General features: G+C 41.3%; 2 long non-coding RNA genes across 2 annotated transcripts in view; one reads left to right on the forward strand and one right to left on the reverse strand.

Moving 5' to 3' along the window:
- The window catches only part of LOC110482595 (uncharacterized), a 60428-nt gene extending 50148 nt beyond the window's left edge, over window positions 1–10280 (forward strand). The window contains exon 3 of the long non-coding RNA XR_002467435.3: window positions 10083–10280. This is a non-coding gene — a long non-coding RNA (uncharacterized LOC110482595). The remainder of the gene's footprint in view (window positions 1–10082) is intronic.
- The window catches only part of LOC110482594 (uncharacterized), an 85276-nt gene that overhangs the window by 40109 nt on the left and 27185 nt on the right, over window positions 1–17982 (reverse strand). The window lies entirely within an intron of this gene.

Below are 17982 nucleotides of genomic sequence, written 5' to 3' on the forward strand. Positions count from 1 at the left end.
TCTGTGCTGTTCCCCAGACATCTGCACACACCATAGATTGTGCTATACACTCCATACCAATTTTCTTGTCCTCTGATTAGACTTTTTAAAATTTGCATCCGTGTGTCTTCCACATGGTTGCTCTTTAGCCAAATTCATCTGCAGATGAGTAGAGGAAAGAAAAGTGTCTGCACAGCAGTGCTGCAATTGTTCCCTTACAAGGCCCTAGGATGATTACACTGATGGTAGAGCACTCTCTCTTTGTCTCAGCACTCAGAGAAAATAGATGCCCTCAAGTTTCACTTTTCTATTTCCATGGCCTTTGTTCCCCTCACAAGCAACAATAAAAATTATTTTGTTTACACAGAGATGACATTATATCTCCTGACCCTAAAGCAAGTCTCCTGAATTTACAAATACTCCTTAATATTTTCACATGTGCAAACCCCAATTTCTGTTGCAATGCCAATGCACTGAGTGCTCAGTCCACAGGATCAAAAACTGAGACAGTCACAAGCTGTGTGACAAATGACACAGAGTGGCAAAACTCTTTACACTACTTCAGGATTAACTTTTAAGTTATTTAGATATGTAAACATGCTGGGTAAGACCAAAAATAATTTTTGCAAGGCCTTCTCTTGTTTAGGAACAAAACCACAATATTTTAAAGGTCCAAGACCTGCAAGAGGACATAGATGTGTGAAGTGAAATTTAGGTGAGTATCAATCTTATAGCCTGATAATCTGCTGCTGGTCTGAAGAACTCCAGCAGAGTTTCCCAACACAGAGTTGTTAAGGTACATCCTTCACAGTAGGTTTAGTCAATTTTCTGATGTAGGTGTGATTCTGCTTGGACTCACTGAGCTGTCCCAGGACTAGAGAAAGTTGGCAAATGTTATTTCCCCACTGAGTTAAAGGGGGCAAAGTGAATCAAATGAGGAAAAAAAGGATTTATTGGCTGAATCCTTTGGTTTACTTTATAACAGAATAACTATCTCATCAAATTTACCTTATTTGCCTTGTGTGAAAATATAAAACTTCATTTAGAAGAGATAAGTCTCAGTTCCTAACTCTAAGCTTGGGTAATTTTAGCAGATTAAAATCACAACTGCCATTCTTTGGTATTTGACTGAGTGAGCCAGAACAATCTCTGCCTGCCTGAGAGGAAGGGTACATGCCATCACTCTGTCTGTGTCACTGCACTGCCTGGGACATTATAGTATTTTGCACCCAGTCCCACAGTAAATTCCCAGCTCATATGCAATAAACCTGATTTTTCCCAGAAGTGTTACTCCTTGACATCCATTCATTAAGTCATCAAGAAGCCCTTACTTTGAGGGTTTATTTATGACACATTAGCAAGCATATTTTTGTTGGGTTTACAATTAATTATTTATTGGTTTTCTGTTTAGTTCCTGAGGGGCTGAATTTTTTTATTTTATCATGGCATAGTGTCAGTGAGCAACTGCTATTGTTGAAAACCTTATGAAAAGTATTTTCATATTTTTCTACCTTTATTTATAACAATACTAATTGGAGCAGTTAATAAGCCAATACCTGCTTCCTACTTAAGGCTGCTTTTTATTGTTGCTTTTTGAACTGTGGCCAGGTTAGTAATTCACATTTAATATCCATTCTCTGGTGTCCTGATTTCAGCAGGTAGGGAGAGTGAGAAACACCTGCCTCAGAGAACTCAGATCTTTCACATTGTTTGCAGACTAACACAGACTTGGCAATGAGCACTTGTGGCAGCAAGGGGAAGCTGGGGTGATTTTGGGCAAGAAAGGAGCAAGGGCTTGTTATCAGTGAGCATTCACAAGCCAAGCTGCTGAGAAATGTGTGTGAGTTGGGGATTTTTTGGTTCTTTGTTTTTAAGAGGAAGCAGATGTAAAGTTCAAATATTAATTTCCAGCCTAATCCGTGCCTGGCACAGAGGAGGTTTCAGGCTGGTTGCCTGCTTTATTGCCCCTGCCCAGTGAAACCTTACTGTGGCTGCTAATCCTGGGAGAAGGGGGAGAGTCACCCTACATGATTCCCTGGCAAGGTGGAGCTGCTCTCCTGCAGCTGGCACCAAGTGTAACACGTTCAGAATGAGGAACTCTTGGGACAGCAATCCTTGGAGGTGCACATTAAATCCTGTTAACACTGCTTCTTGAGGAGCAGAGTGAGCTCAGGTCTTCTCTGCTGGTGCTGCAGTTTAGGCCAGCACTTTTGTGCTGCAAGTGGGAAGGATGCTTGTGTGATCATGAGGAGTCCCAACGGTAGGAAGGGAAAATATGAGAGAGAATAATCCTCTGCTAAGGAGCTTGCAATTTAAATACAAGCCCATTGTTTCAGGATTTAATAAGATTAGTGCCATGCAAGCTGCACACTGGGCAGGCTAACTCTGGCCTGCCTGGTCACCCTTCCCAGCCACCACCTCACTTAAATGACCTTGTGTGGAGGGGAGGTACCACGGCTGGTTTTTGCTCTCTGACAGGTCTGAGCATTGCAGTCCTTGTACCTCAGGTTATGTCAGCAGGTCCAGCACCGGCTGAACAGTGTATTTCTCTTCCCTCCAACAGCACTGAGATTTTCAGTAGGCAAATGGCTCCCCAGACCCTATCCTTAGCTGATACTCCTTGCAATTTGCTGCTTTTTTGGAGAGCACAGCTCCTTCAGGCTGCCTTTGGGTCACAACAGATCACTGCATAACCTGTGCCCTCCACAGCCTCTCAACAGGATTCTCCTGCTTCAGGGGTTTTTTTAAGGACTGATCTCAGTACTGGCAGAGCAAATGTCTAGCTGGAGTTTGGTACCTGAAAATAGACTATCATCCTGCAATTATCCACACACACTGACACAGCCAAGTTGCTTCCAGGGAACTTTTCCATAGCACCACATTTTTCCAGCTTATTCCTTTCTTATCCTTCATTAAGGCAAATTCTCACTTCTCTCTTTCAGTCTTTTATAACTTTATCAACCAAAACTGAGCACAATATTAAAAATTGTCACACCCAGGTTATTCCATGTTTATCATGTAGCTATATTAAAGGAGATAGTAGATCAATCTACTTTATCTGCTACTATCTATCTGCTTTAAATATATCTACAGTAAAAGTAGATCTTTTTCCTTTTATAACTAAAACACTCTGTTGACTGCCACTATTATCCTGTTTAGAGGGTGGCTATGCTTAAGGAACAGTTTCTGTCACTCATGGTATCCCAGAAAATATTCTTATATAAAACACCAAGTATCATTTCCATATGAAGCCTAGAAGTATTTTTTTCTGGGTGTGAAAAGAAGATTATTTTTGTCTTCCAGCACTTTTTATCCAGACACTGAGCTTTTAGAGTTTGTTTACTCTGTAACAGGTGGAGTCAGTGCTCTGGAGTTACCTTCCCGTGAAATTACTTAGTTTGGGTTGGGGTGATCACCCAGGAATATGCAGCAAGCAAAATAACAGTGCTTCAGTTAAAAGAGTGCCTAGGTTCACTGCTTTATGAGGTCTTATTTAATTGCCAGCACATAGATCAGCAGTGCTTCAATGTTCTAGGGTGAACCTGATTTTAACAAGAGCGCTGGACTAGATGATCTCTAGATGTTTTTTCAACCCCAACCATTAATGATTATGATACAGCAATACAGCAATTTATATAACAATTATTTCAGTGAATTATTTCTAAAGTAGAAAATAAATTGCAAAGTATTTCAGCTCTTTCATGCAAATAATAGAGATGTTATATTTGATTTCAGGCAAAATATTCACGTTCAACTTCCCAATATAAAAGTCCAAAGGTAATTGGAGAGTAACATTTTCGGTATGTTTGGATAATTACTTGAAATCAAGGACCTGTAAAGAACACATTTATTTCTAGCTTTACACCACCTTCATTTTCAGTTTGAAGAGGACAAGTACAACAATAAACATTCTGAAAGCCACTTCAAACTCACAAGAGATGCCCAATATTATTATTACAATGGGTCTTAAAAGCACAGAGCAGATATTAATATCTTCTTTCATTTCATTGCTGCATTTACTGAAGAGTTTTATGATAATTTGGTATTGCTGTCACTGACCTTTCCTACTGAAAACATTTACCACCATATCCACCATCAGTCTTTCTTTCAACAGCATCTGTTTAAGGAAAACCGAATCTTTTATTTATTCTCTTTATAGCTTAATCTATTTTCCCCCCGCATTATTATTTTGACTTAATAAAAGGCTTTTTAAAATTATCAGTAACCACTCCTGTGAAATGCACCATCTGGGAGCAGAAACAGACCCAGAATGCAGATGAGTCTTAAAAGAGAGGTATTTTACAAAACAAAGCGGCCAAAAAAAATTCGCTTTTTTAAAATTTTTTTATTCTACCCCATCAAATATGGTTTCCACTAAATGACAGAGAGCAGGGAGAACTAGAGAAGACACTGCACTAGTGAAAGACAAATAGCTTTTTATACTGTGTAATGTATACTTGGGGTTACAATGCAGGAAATACTTAAGCCTGCTGTGAGTCAAGGTTCATATGAAAACAAGCAAGTCCTCTGATTTAAAAGGAAATAAACCACTCCAATCTTAGGTTATCAACTGAGCAGTGATGGGAATGTTCCCTCTTTGTTTCTGCATTCATGATGTTTCTTTTACACCACTACAAAGAGATGCTTATCCATCAACACGAGAGTTCCAATAATCTTGGAACACAGAAGAATTATAGGCAAAAAATGGCCTCACATGAAACTGGCTATTACATCTCACATTTCCATCCTATTCTTCAGCACCTGAGAGACCCTTAGGAAGGTCCATACTTAATGCATTATCATAACCTACTTCTATTGCAGTCTGAGAGCTCTGAAAATGATCCTCACCCCTGTGTCCAGCAATTACTGATATTGCTATAAAAGCAATATCCCTGACATGAAGCACCCAAGGCCATTTTGTGCTATAAAATAGGACATCTGCTGAGTGGTTGGCAGGACAGTGCAGACTTGTTGTCATGGAATAGTTCCACGCAGTGCAGTCCACCTAGGAATTACTGTAATCAAAAGCAACTGATTTGCCCTGTTGAAAATTAATAAAATCTTTCATGCTTGCTGTTGGTCTTATAATGCTGTCATGCATTGTCATGAGAAGAGTGCCTTTAAATAGCTCGTGGCATTTCCTGTGTTTGGGCTATTTCCAGAATCCATGCTTCCCATATTTCAGAAGGATCCTTCTCAGAAACATAGATGTGATTCATTAGCTATTCCAAGTGTATAATGATAAAAGGGCATTTTGCATTTCCCATGCAGGGAATATTTATCTAGGAAATGTTTGTTCTTCATTATGCTCATGCAATTCCTCTGTCATGCTACAGTGTATTTGTACAATCAAAAGCTTTACCAACTACATCAACTAAAACTAAAAACTAAAAAAAAAAAAAAAAAAAAAAAAAAAAAAAAAAAAAAAAGGGACATGTAACCTGACAGTTTAGACCCTCTGAGTTGGGTCTCTTCACACCATTCTATGAGATCACAGGATCATAGAAAAATTCAGTCCAGACAGGACTCTGGGGGATCATCTGGTCTATTCTCTTCCTTAAAACAAGGATACTTTCAAATTTAAGTCCATGGAATGCAGGAAGCATTAAACATCTCAGGTATAACTACTGGAGCTGGAACCAAGAAACATCTGCTCCTTGTAGTTCTCATAAAAAGGAAAACCAAAAAGCATCATGGGAGGAAAGTGAATTTATCTGGTGGTTTGACAGGAGCCACTCAATGGCACTGGGTGTGCCATTTCATTCATACCAGGATTCTCCACCAGGATGGCAGTGAAGTGTTCCTTGTGGGCATTAGGCTCTGGATCCTGGCACAAACTCCCTTGCTGTTAAACCAAAGAGTCCCTAGATGTCAAAATTTCTCTTCACCCTTTCTCTGGCCCATAAGTGATGCTCCCTGTACTGGGAGCTGTCTCAGACTTCCAGTACTCACCCAGAAAAATGAACTAACAATGGAAAGAGTTACATGAAGCTGAGTCTTCAGCCCAGCATGGCAAAAGATTTTCTCAGCAATATAATATCCCTTTTTCCTAGCTGAGACATGAACCATACACAGGTGGGTTTTCTGCTCCTTACAAAAGTTTTTTTGTGCCTTGAAGGCAGTAATAACACAGCTCCACCATGATTCTTAAATAGATATGAAGCATTTTGAGGCATAAAAATCTAAATTTCCAGTTTTACTTTGCCAGAAATACATGATCAATTATCTGTCTGCTTCAATGGTGTTCGTAATTTCAAAGCTGTAAGTAAAAAGAAAATGCAGGCTCTTTGTGTGTATATTGCCCAATTATAAAATGAGTTAATGAACCTGAGAGATTAAACGTAAGACATTTTCAAATGAACATAGAAAGCAGAAGGGCACCAAGTGCAATTCGTGCAGCCATTTCTCTGCTGAAGTATTTATAAGCTTAATGTGCCTGTATTTGAGTTAGCAGTCAAAGCAAAGATTAAAACACCTGAGAGCTAAATTATCTAATAAATCAACACAAATTCAGCCCTTTGCTTGCCTACTGGAGCTTTAAGACAAACCCATAACAGTTTCTTCCTGGAACAGTCATAGGAGTTTTCATTTAGACTTTTTTTTACTAGAAACCCTTCACAACCCTGGGTTAGAGATAATGGGCAAAAAGTAAGAATGCTTTTTTTTTTTCTTTAAAAAAGGGTGCAAATCTTTATCATTTTGTTCTTTCCTGTGTGGCTTCAGATTAAAATATTGATGTCTTGATAATGAGACACTGTTTTATGAGATACATTAATCTCAGCTGCACCTTCTGAAAGTTCAGCCACTGTGGTTGAAGCCTGGTTTGCTTTGCACAGACATAAAAACAAAGCTTGTGTGAGGGATTATACAAATGTAGTGGCAGAGCCAAAGGCACAGAGTATGAATTCCTGTGAACTCAGCAGGTTTTTTGGTACTGAGAACATTCTTTCTGCTGTGAAGGCTACCTTACCTGTGCCCATTTGCTCACATAACTGTGCTCTAAGTCTTGGAGATCTCTTTAACCTTTTCATTTTAAACACCCATAGGGCTATGAAGGTTCCATTTATGCAGAGATTTTCCCTCATTTTCAGAAAGGTTGAAAGCCTTTTCATGGTGACACATATTTGGCATGTATGAGTTTAGGTATGGTAAGAGATTTTGAGGTAGATGATACAATCCTGTTATCTTCAGAATCATAGAATCACAGAATGGTTTGATTTGGAAGGGGTCTTAAATACCATCCAAGTCCCTCCATGGGAATGGACACCTGCCACTAGACCAGGTTTTTCAAAGCCTCCTCCATTCTGGCCTTCAGCACTTCCAGGGATGGGGCATCCACAGCTTCCTGGGGCAACCTGTTCCACTGTCTCGCACAACTCTCACAATGAAGAAATGCCTTAATGCTGTTTCATTTTGTCAGGAAATTCAGGTTACCTGGAGCAGTAACAATGAGGAAAATGAATTTTGGAACAAATTTAGAACAGACTTATCAAAATCACAATAAATTTTCATCGTTTACCAAGATGGGACAGCTTCCCAAATGTCTGGGTTGACCACATCATTAGATGTTCACTGGAGCAAATATGGAATTGATTGGACCCAAATTTCTGACTGATGCTTTGCCATAGATCACCTTGTAGGACTTTCACAGTTCCTTTTGATGCTTGATAGGATGTTTGACATTCATTCCAAGCATGAAGATGGCCCGACCTAAAAATGCCTTCTCCTGCCACCCAGTAGATTGTCAGGATGTGTGGAGTAGTGGGGAATGCAGCAGAGATGTTGTGTGGCTGTTTCAGCAGTGCTCACACACTGGTATTTTGTACACCTAACACCTGGTTGCATGGCAGCTTGAAGGGCATCCACAAATATGGAATGTTCCAGCAATAAGTATGTGTGATCCAGCTGCAAAGCACCATGAGCCAGTTGGAAATGCAACATTAGTCCATTAAGAATGGAAGCACTTTAGTATTAAAGTTCGGTATTTGTAATTACTTGTTTTTAGCTCTTTTTGATGATTATTATTTCTTTTTACTTCAGAACAGATTTAGGCTTCAAAAGCCTTAACAAATTGCAACTATATCCACATCTACATTTTTCTTTCTGTATTCATCCAGCCACAAGGAATGTAAAGTAATTTCTTGTTTCCTTTAAATGTTTATAAAAGAAATCACACGAATCTGCAAATTTAGCAGAGCAGATTTCTTGTGGTTAAAGTATGCACCATATGGATCATGTTCCATGATAAAGAAAATACTTGCTACTAAGTAATTTCACATTTTAATTATGATATTTTTTAGAAATACTTTTTTAAAAGCTTTATTGTATTTTGAAAATGTGTGTTTATGGTGGTGCTCAAAAAAAGAATTCAAATAGCATTTCTAATTTTTTTTTCCTTGTGGATTCAAACTCATGCCTTTAATCTTACCTAAACTTTGAAATAGGAGAAACACAGCTTGTGCCTCCTATTTCAAGGAGAAGTTAGAAAAATCTTGGTACAAAAACTGAAAAGAAGTTTAAGGAAGTCTGGAAGTCTGGAGCTATCAGAAAGTGGGAAATGCAGCTTTCAAATTAAATATGAACCTCTAAATTTGAAATCCAACTTATTTCTTCAATTTCACCAAGATTAGGGCTGAGTCCCATGCCCTGTGTCATTCCTTCACCCTCTTTTGGCAGCAGCCACCCATCATAGTGAGGCATACAACAGATCTAACCCCAGAACAGTGCTTGCTCACTTGAGTTACAGTATTTCCTTTCCACCTCACAATTTGAGATTTGTTTTACAAATGTGTCACACTGTACATTAATGTCTTATGGTTCAACCTTTTTTAATGGCTCTACAAATACTGATCTGTACTTAACAGATATTTTCTTTCTTTTGACTGTATGTAGCCCTCACATAGTTACACATACTGGTAGAAGGGCTTTTACCCTGTAGAGAGAATTTTAGTCTTGCAATCAGTCATATATTGAAATTTCCCTTTTGGGAAAAAAGGATTTTCATGCACTTGTGGGGCAAGACATCTTAAATATGAAAACAGCCCCAGGCCTAGGCAAGTGGTCATAAAGCTGTAAAGAATATGACATCAATTTTCTCCAATTAAAACCAAACACAGCAAGCAGGCAACAAACAACAACATACAGCACAGACACCAAATACGAATGGCGTCATTTTCTCACCACAAACAGTTATGTTATGCTTCCTTGTAAAGAACAAACAGTTCATTTAAATAGGATTCATGACTTTTGTGCCAACTTTGAGAACCTGGAAAATTAATCTCTGTGTGGGTGGAAGAAGTGTCATTTTTTCCTTGACTAAACGCAACTTTCCTCATTTTAAGAAAGTGCCCTCCAAACCACAGTGGAACTTCTTCCTGTGGTCTCCCAGGTGACCTGCCATGGTGACAGCAGGAGCACATTCCATGTGTGTCCTTTCCAGGTGCTGGTGAGGCTGCAGAGCACCTGTGCAGAGAGCTGCTGTTCCTCCTGCACAGCCTGTTCTGCACTGCAGGAGGCTTCCACCTCTGCTCCCACCCTTGTATATCCCAGTGGCACCAGCTGGGACAGGCCATGGAGTGCCAGGACACAGCAGGAACTGTTATGGACAAATTCAATTGGGGAGGATAAATATAGATAAATCAATGAACAAGAATTTATTAAGCAAGCAGTATTAAGCAAAAGAACAGCGCTGGGTGGCCAAGGAGTCTCTGCTCTGCCACAGTGCACCTTCCCCTTTGACCTCTTTGTTTTTATAGTCCCCTTTTTTTTCTGGTTGACATATTTTCTCTCGATGCACTCTGTGCTGGTGTAATTGGTTGTGAGGGGATCTTTTTTTCTCTGTCCTTGGTGGTCATAGGAATGAAGGCTGCTTATCTTCTTTGCAGAGTGTCCTTGGCCTAAAAGTTAACTTGTATATAGTTAGTTACACAGCTTTCTATGTTAGTTGCACCTGCACAATTCTTAAACAGAATACATGCTGTTTACCAGGGCCCCCTCCCCCTATCCTCCTTCTTTTCCCGCATCTTGAGATTCCCTACTCAGTTCAAATTCTTATCTCCTTCAATGCTTGTTTTGATGAACAAAGATCTTTTTATTTATTACAGGCACCAACCGGCTCGTCTTGGCTCCAGAGTGCACAATTCCATGTTTGTCTGCTCCACGTGTCAGCACGCACCGGCACCGCCCGTGTCTCTTACAGAGCTTTCCCACCTGAATTCAGGAAGATTATTCTGCCTTTTGTAGGGCTGGGAGTGGAACAGGAGCTGTTGGGAAAGGGCCTGAAGTCCTGGAGATGTCCTTCTGCACTCATGTAGGTTGGTCTGTCCCCTCAGAGCAAGGAGAGAGGATGCCAGCTGAATCCCAAGCAGATGCCAGGGAACAACCTCCTGTTAATTCAGGTCAGAGGTTGCTCCATATAGGATGTTGCTTTAACTGTGCAGAGAAGATTCAGGCTGACACAGCCACAAGCTATATAAAACTCATATTTTCCTTTCCCTGTCGCAGTGATGACAACTAATTTTAAAAATATGTGCTCTTTATGAGCCTGACTAATGGCCTTTGGGCGTATTTCTAATTACTTCAATAGCCTTGGGTGGGGTCTTGAACGTTTTAGTTACCATTTGTGCCAAGGGCTCAGCTGCTTCTCTGGTGGTGTCCACATGGGACAGAGAGACAGCATAGGGATGGTTTTGGCATATACTCTGCTCTCCTGGAATTCAGTAATTCATCAGCAGACTGATTAACAAGCCACAGGGAACCACAGAGAGATGGCATTTGTTATAATCGGAAGTAAACTAAAAAGAGCATTTGGGCAAAGAGGAAGGCTGAGTAAACCACCACAGGTGAACTGCAAAGCCACAAACTTGGCACGCAGTGCTTGGCTCCAGCCCACCTCTTCTCCTGCCATTCCTTCAGCCCCAGAGCTAGATACCAGAAGGAAGCAAAACACTGGGTCACTGGTAGAGGAGGCTGTGGGACATGGGGGCAGAGAGAGGTAAGGACAGCTGCAGGAGAGAATGGAAATCCTCCCTAATTTGCAGCTGCTATGGGTCACTGGGTTACAGTGGGAGACACAGTCTCTGCTCCACCATCTGAATGCCCTATCTCCTTTCTTCCTGGCAAACACCAAACATAAAATTCTGCCCCATTCAGCCATCCGTTGGGACCTAACAAGCTCTGTTGCAAATAATATTCTGTGATTAAAATAGGGCTCCTGAAATATGTTTGGGCCCATTGCCCGAGAGACTGTTTCAGGACCAAGCCCTAGTTTATTGGGAAAAATTAGAATAACGTCAGCACTATTATCTCCCTGGGACACATGCTTGAAAACCAGTTATCTGCTGTGTCTTTCTGCTCTCCAACTAAACATAGCAGACCATGGACGTCCCCAGAGGGAGGAGGTGAAGGGAATAAAAGAGGTTATTGTCACAGAGGCAGTAACCTGTAAAATCTGCAAAGCTGCCTTCATCTTTTTCCCTTTGCTGTCCAATGTTTTAACAACTTAGCTCAGCTGTTGGTTTTCTATTAGGCTTACTGTCAAAATAAAAATAAAAACGATAGTGGCTGAAAGAGAGAGAGAGAGGAAAAGTGAAGGGATCAGCCATTTTCTTTTTATAATTTCATAAAGGATTATGTTAAATTTTTTTTTCCTGCTTCCCCAATTTATTAACATTTACATTTAATCTCTCTTTGATACTTCCCAGAATCTGTTTCCACCTAATCTGTCTCCTTCCCTTATTCTCCTGTTTTAACTCAAATGTGGCATAGCCATTAGATCCAGCTCTTAAGAGTACAGGGTCAATTTTGCTTTCCTTCATTTCTCCTGTTGACAGCCAGCATCATGTGAGGACATGGAGGAAGTGAAATGTACATAATTTTGAAATTCTCCATTCATCTGGACACTTTGAATTTAATGATGAAGAAAATTCACAGGTCACAGAAGGTTATCTGATACTGACCTTAACAGTGATATAGATCTACATTTAGAGAGATCACTGGGACATAGGAGTGGTCACAAGGGAACTGTTAGCTGAGCAATTTTTCCTATTCTCTTTTTAAGTCTTCTCTGGTTCCTTAACAACTTGCTAGCACACTGAACAGCACTGTTTTTGTCACTGTACTTGAGATAAAATTTGCCACGTGTATTTTCTGTACCCAACCAGCCTGGCACCCCTTTGCTAACACAAGGCACAAGATTGGACCTGGAGGAGCAGCTCCAGGCCAGTGAGGCTAAGCAGTTCCCAGTTCCACCATCCTGACCTGCAAATTGGCCAAGAGGGGCCCCAGAGCTGTAATGAGGCCACAGGAGGGAATGAAGCTGTGCTGGCTGGGGAGCCGGTTCTCATCCCCCAGCATGAAGCACAGGCTTCTCCTGGTGTCCAGGAGGAGGGGTACTCATGGGCAGTAAGCACCTTGCTGAATGAGATTTTGTGGAAACAGCAAGCTGGAAATGTCCTGAGGCTATAAAGCTCCAGAGTCATGTTGTGACTAAATCCTCAGAGCAATTGTGCTAAAATGGATTTTCTGTACTTTCTTCCTCATCTCCAGCCGTGCTCTGCAGTTCAACTCAGACCTTTGCTTCCATGCCAGAATTGCACATGCATTAGACAGGAGGTTACCTCTTCCACACTTCTGCTCTGCTATTTTGCTCCTTTTACTGCCTGCCCTGCAGCATTGCCCCAATGGGATTATTCCTTATCTCTGGAGATTCATTCCATATCATGATATCCCTATCATTCACCCCCATTCCATATCTCCCTTATCTGCATGCTCTTGACCACTATGAGAGCTCTTCAGTGTCAGCTGCCTCACACAATCTCACCAAGCCAGAGGTGCTGCAGAGCTGTCCTCCCATGGAGTGGGGATGTTTTACAAGCAGGGGGATGTGTCTGGTGTGGTTCTACCCAGCTCCCACCACACCTCCCTCTGATTCTGCTGATGCTTTTGTGTTTCCAGCACTCTGAACAGTGACACTGATGCACCCCCCTTGATGTTGAGCTCTTTAAATTCCATATTATTAGAGACTGTAATTCTGCTTGTGGAAACCTAATCTCTGAAGCTTGGTTAAAAGATAAGATGTCTCAGTCATGTGAACACAGAGGGATGAAAGGGACACAGACAGATTGGCATCTTGTTTTGTGCTAGGCATTTTCATGTTCCCACAGAGAGGAGAGTCATAAAACCTGTGTCTATAGATGAAAACCTACCACTGCTTTCTGTGCAGCCTGGACACAATTTGGCTCCAAGGGAAGACTACTTCATTTCTTCAACTGCTTGCATAATCCTTTTGAGCTTCGTAAGCTCAATTAAAAGTACTAAATCCAAGCCATTACTGATTTGAATTTTGGTGCCCAAACCTCACTTAATGAGGTATATTAAACCTAGTTCAGTTTATCATATGTCCTGTTACAGGGGCATAATTAATACTGAGTGGAAACCAGGTTTCCTGCCCTGCAAAAGACTTTCCATTGTCAAAAAATGTTGAGAGAAATCCAACACTTTTCAGAGAAAGAGAGGTTTGACTTCACTCCTTTAGTTAAAGAGGTTTCACCTTGTATAAGTGAATACTCATTAAGAATAAGAGTGAGGAAGGTGTTCATTAGGTTTATAAAAGGCTAATTGGGATATGAAGGAGACAAGTTGGAATCCCTGTCTCCATGAATACTGATTTTCTTGAAGGAAATTGAGTCCTTGCAATGGGGGAGCCTGAAGGATTCCCTCCACATGTAGGCAACTGACAGGTAAGGTTCCTGTCTCAAATGTGGGACTTACAAGGATTTGAATCCAAGTTTTCCATGTTTTGTAGCAATACACAAAAAAGATTTCATTCATTCACTGAGGACTGAATGCTCTCTTAAATTGGACCAGCATTTCCCTCTGGGATTTAGAAACATTTCCTGCCAGAAATGGTACACATATTTTCCCCAACTCAGAAAATTTTGGTTTCATTTGGTTGTCATTTGCCAAGAAGAAACGTATTAAACATACAGTTTCCTGACACCTCTAGGTTTAACTGAATCTTACTGATTTTACTGTTTAGAGAAGGGAAAGAGTGCTTTCTCTCTTTCTTCTGCAACATGCCTACTGTATTCTGTAAAAAGGGGAAGGGAAAAGGAAAAGGAAAAGGAAAAGGAAAAGGAAAAGGAAAAGGAAAAGGAAAAGGAAAAGGAAAAGGAAAAGGAAAAGGAAAAGGAAAAGGAAAAGGAAAAGGAAAAGGAAAAGGAAAAGGAAAAGGAAAAGGAAAAGGAAAAGGAAAAGGAAAAGGAAAAGGAAAAGGAAAAGGAAACAAATGGAACATATAAGAAGCAGGGTCAGTCTGGCCTCCATGGCACTTTTTGCTATTGTGTACAACAGAAAGAGTTGGGAACAAAAGAAATGGTTCAAATCCCACTGAAGTCAAGTAACTTAGCAATAGGGAATTGTTCAGCTGACAGATAAGGTGGAGGTCTCAGTGCTCAGTGGATCCTCAGTTCACTGGAGGCTTGGTGCAAGTCAAGCCAATTAGAGTGTTCCCCTGGTGTCTTGGTACTTGATACAGCCCAGGATGCAAAGGAGCCTCCGATGAGTGACCCCCATCAGAGAGGGCAGGTTGCTGTGGTGCAGTAGATTTTGTACTGCTGGGATTCAGAGGCATGAAGGACAATTTGTCCCCAGGCCGAGGGAGCTGCTGTCAGCAGTAAGCTCTGTCCTGCTGTATGATCACACACAGACATGTGCACATGCCTCCATCTATAGCTCCTCAAGGAAAATAGAGGGGAGAATTTCCTGGGTTTTCCATTACATTTGCCCTCAAGCTTTTGTGCCAAGCTGAAGAAGAACGTGAGAGCACATCAGAGAGGAACCAGCCCACACCCTTCTCAGCACCAAGAGAGATATTTGGTTGTGTTATCACCCCTGCACTGTGACATACATGATCAAGAAATCTTGGCAGATCATAATCTTGGGTGTGCTATAAATTTGGGTGGTTTGTGGGTGTAGCACAGCAGGGGCAGTCTGTTCTGGGAGGCATCAGAGAAAAGGAGCAGGCAGCAGCAGCAAAAGCTCATTTTTCCCCCTCCTGAGGCAACGTCTGACACAATTGGCAGCTCATTTCTCCTGCCCTAGGATGTGAGCTACCTCTGAATGCCTCCCTTGTGCTAGGGCTGGTACTGAGCTAAATGTGGGCCTGGTGCCAATGATTACAATTCCCATTAAGCTGGAATATACATTAACTTCAGAGGTTTCAGACCTCTCCAGCAAGGGAATTGCCTGCTGTATGCATCCATTATTTTTCTGGAAGAGAAAGAACTCTGTTTTGTGCCTGTTATTCACTCCCACAGTCTGTTTGTTTTGGTTTATTCTGGGATTTTTTTAGGAAGCTGGCACTGTTAGAAACAGTTCTCTAAAGGCCCTGAGGCAGTTTTGTCACCACAGTGTAGTATTTTATGCTGTCATGCAACGTGGCACTGGGCAGCTGCAGCTGCTGGGGATGAGGATGTGAGCCTGTGGGATGGCTGGAGGGATGCATCCCCCTCTGCCCCACCCCTGTGTGCACCCAGGATGAGAGGATGTCCTGTGAGCCCGAGCAGAGAGCCAGGGACCACAGCTGGGAAGAGGCTCTTGAAAGCTGTAGTGATTTAAAGCAGTTGTGGGAGCTCTTTTAAAGCCAGGGCATTACCTGTGCTTTCCACTCACCTTTGCTTCTTTATCCTTGATCAAATCTTGCATCCTGGACAGATTTTAGCTGTAAGCCTGAGTTGTTAAATCAATGAGCTCACTCCTCTGCTGAAGCCTAAGATACAGTCTAGGGCTTTAAGATGCTATTCACTTCATAGTTGTTTATCAAGAAAAATCCTGGTTCACAAGTCGGAAAAATATGTTTTGAACAAAAATCTAGCACTTAATGGGTTTAGGTTATTGATTTTTACTCGAGTCTGTGCAGCCTAGGAGATTTAATTGGTTCTGACCTCCTTTTCCTCTCCAACCTGTGTGTTATTTTCTGCGCTGCCAGTAAAGCTGTGTCTCAACTCTTATCACTATGATTAGTTGCTGTTCACTAAATTCAGCCAAAGAAAGTCCTGGAGAAGTGAGCTGATCTGCAGTCTCTCTTATATGTCCTCACACCTCCCTACACCTGAAACAGATGTCTTGATTTTTAATCTGAAGAATCCGGTCACTTTTTTCATCTCCTAAGGCTTCTAAACAAATCTGTGTGCTAAATATCACTGTTGGTTATGTCAGGTGGGAATCCTTCAGGGTGTGACCTGTTTGAATAAAGTGAAATCGCCTTTCTCCCTTCATCTTGGTGGCTCATTGCAATCGTAGGCACAGTATGGGGGATTGGTCAGACACCTAAAGCACCCTGGGGCATCACAGAGGTGAGGGCTTTGTGTGCTCAGTGTGGCACAGACAGGCTGTGGCTGAAGGATTTTAGAGTCTAAAGAGATAAATAGACAAGGAACAAGGGCAGTGTTGTCCTTCCTTTTCTGCCCACAGGTAAACAAGGCAGAAAAAATTCAGTGTTATTGTCAAAGTTTGCCTTTTACCTGAAGCAAATGTTTACCTGCATCACACAAAGAAAAAAAACGGAAGTATCCCTGAATTACTCTTGAATACTTTTGCCACAAAGTTGTTCTCTTATTTGAAAACTTTTCTGCTTCAGGAAATGATGAATTGTTTCTCTGGGGGTGTGACAGCCAAGTGTACTGATAGCAAGGAAAAGTAACTCTTGCCTTTCTAAAGATCTGCACATTCTCAGTGGATCTGAGGTGTCAGACACATATCAGACCTCCCATTTTTTGAGGATGTTTTGACTTCACTTCCTGCATCCTACCTAACTGCAAATTTGTTTAAGGGGCTTATTTGGGAGACTAGGAGCTGTCAATTTTCATTCTGCAGGAAAAATGCAATTGGTTTGTGATTCCTCAGTGTAAAAAGGCTTGGTGTGGTTGGGAATGCTCATTTTCCAGAGGGCAGTGTTTGGTATCTGAAGGGTCAGGCATTGCTTTGCAAACCACCTGTTGCATTTCTCCTTGCTTTGTTCACATGGCTGCCCAGGAAGAAGGGAAGAGCTGAACCACCTTTCTTCTGCTGCTTCAAGGGAATGGTTTGAGTTGTCCTCTCATCTCTCTCTTATATTTATTCCCCCACCCTTCCCTGAAGAGCTCCATAAGTGTTTCCTGGAGTAAACAAGTGGGAATATCAGTGTGATAAAAGGCAGAAGCAGCAGATGAAAGTTTTCAGATCACAAACCAAATTTTCAATTGCACTTCCCTTTAACTCCAGTTTTATCTCAGGGCTTTTACACAAGAGCCCAGCACTGCCCAGTTCCTGTGTCTGTTTGCTGATGTCATTGCCTCACCTGCATCTGGCATCCACTTCTAACCCTTTTCCTCTTCTGTCATCTTCTTTGCATGATCCAGTCTCATCCCACTCCAGTCTGAGCCTTCATTCAATGCTACTTCACTGCACCCCACCTCTAATACTATCACCACATAATCCATCTTTTTTGTGTCTCTAATCTCTCAATTTTATAATTATTAGCCAGACTCTTTGCCTCTCTCTTTATCCCAGAACAAATTTATCCACAGTTTCAATAAGCTAATGAATCATGGACTCTGAACTAAAATGTAAAATCTCTAAAATGCTCTGGTCTGGTTATTCTCGGTAATGAGTAGAAATGAGCTTATGTTCAGCATTTGGTGGTTCACTCTGCTCCTGAGATAGCACCAGTTTTTCCTGGTTGTATTGTAAAGCTCTGTTTTTATTTTGCTTTGCATTTAACATTTCATAACATTTACTAAGGAGACTTTTTTACCCCTGCAGTTCTGAGGATTTAATCATGAAACTCCCCCTGTGAATGTTCACTGCTGTCATTACTGGCTTTGCAGGCTGAAAAGCAGGAAATGCTCTGCATAGCTGACCTTCCTTTATAATATTAGCAGTGATTTGTGGCAGATATTTCTTGTCTGCTGCATTTCAGACCCTGTTTTACAGTAGCACTGCTACCAGCATTTTCTGTTGCTT

This window comes from Lonchura striata, chromosome 5 (genome assembly GCF_046129695.1).
Source record: "Lonchura striata isolate bLonStr1 chromosome 5, bLonStr1.mat, whole genome shotgun sequence".
Lineage (NCBI taxonomy): Eukaryota > Metazoa > Chordata > Aves > Passeriformes > Estrildidae > Lonchura > Lonchura striata.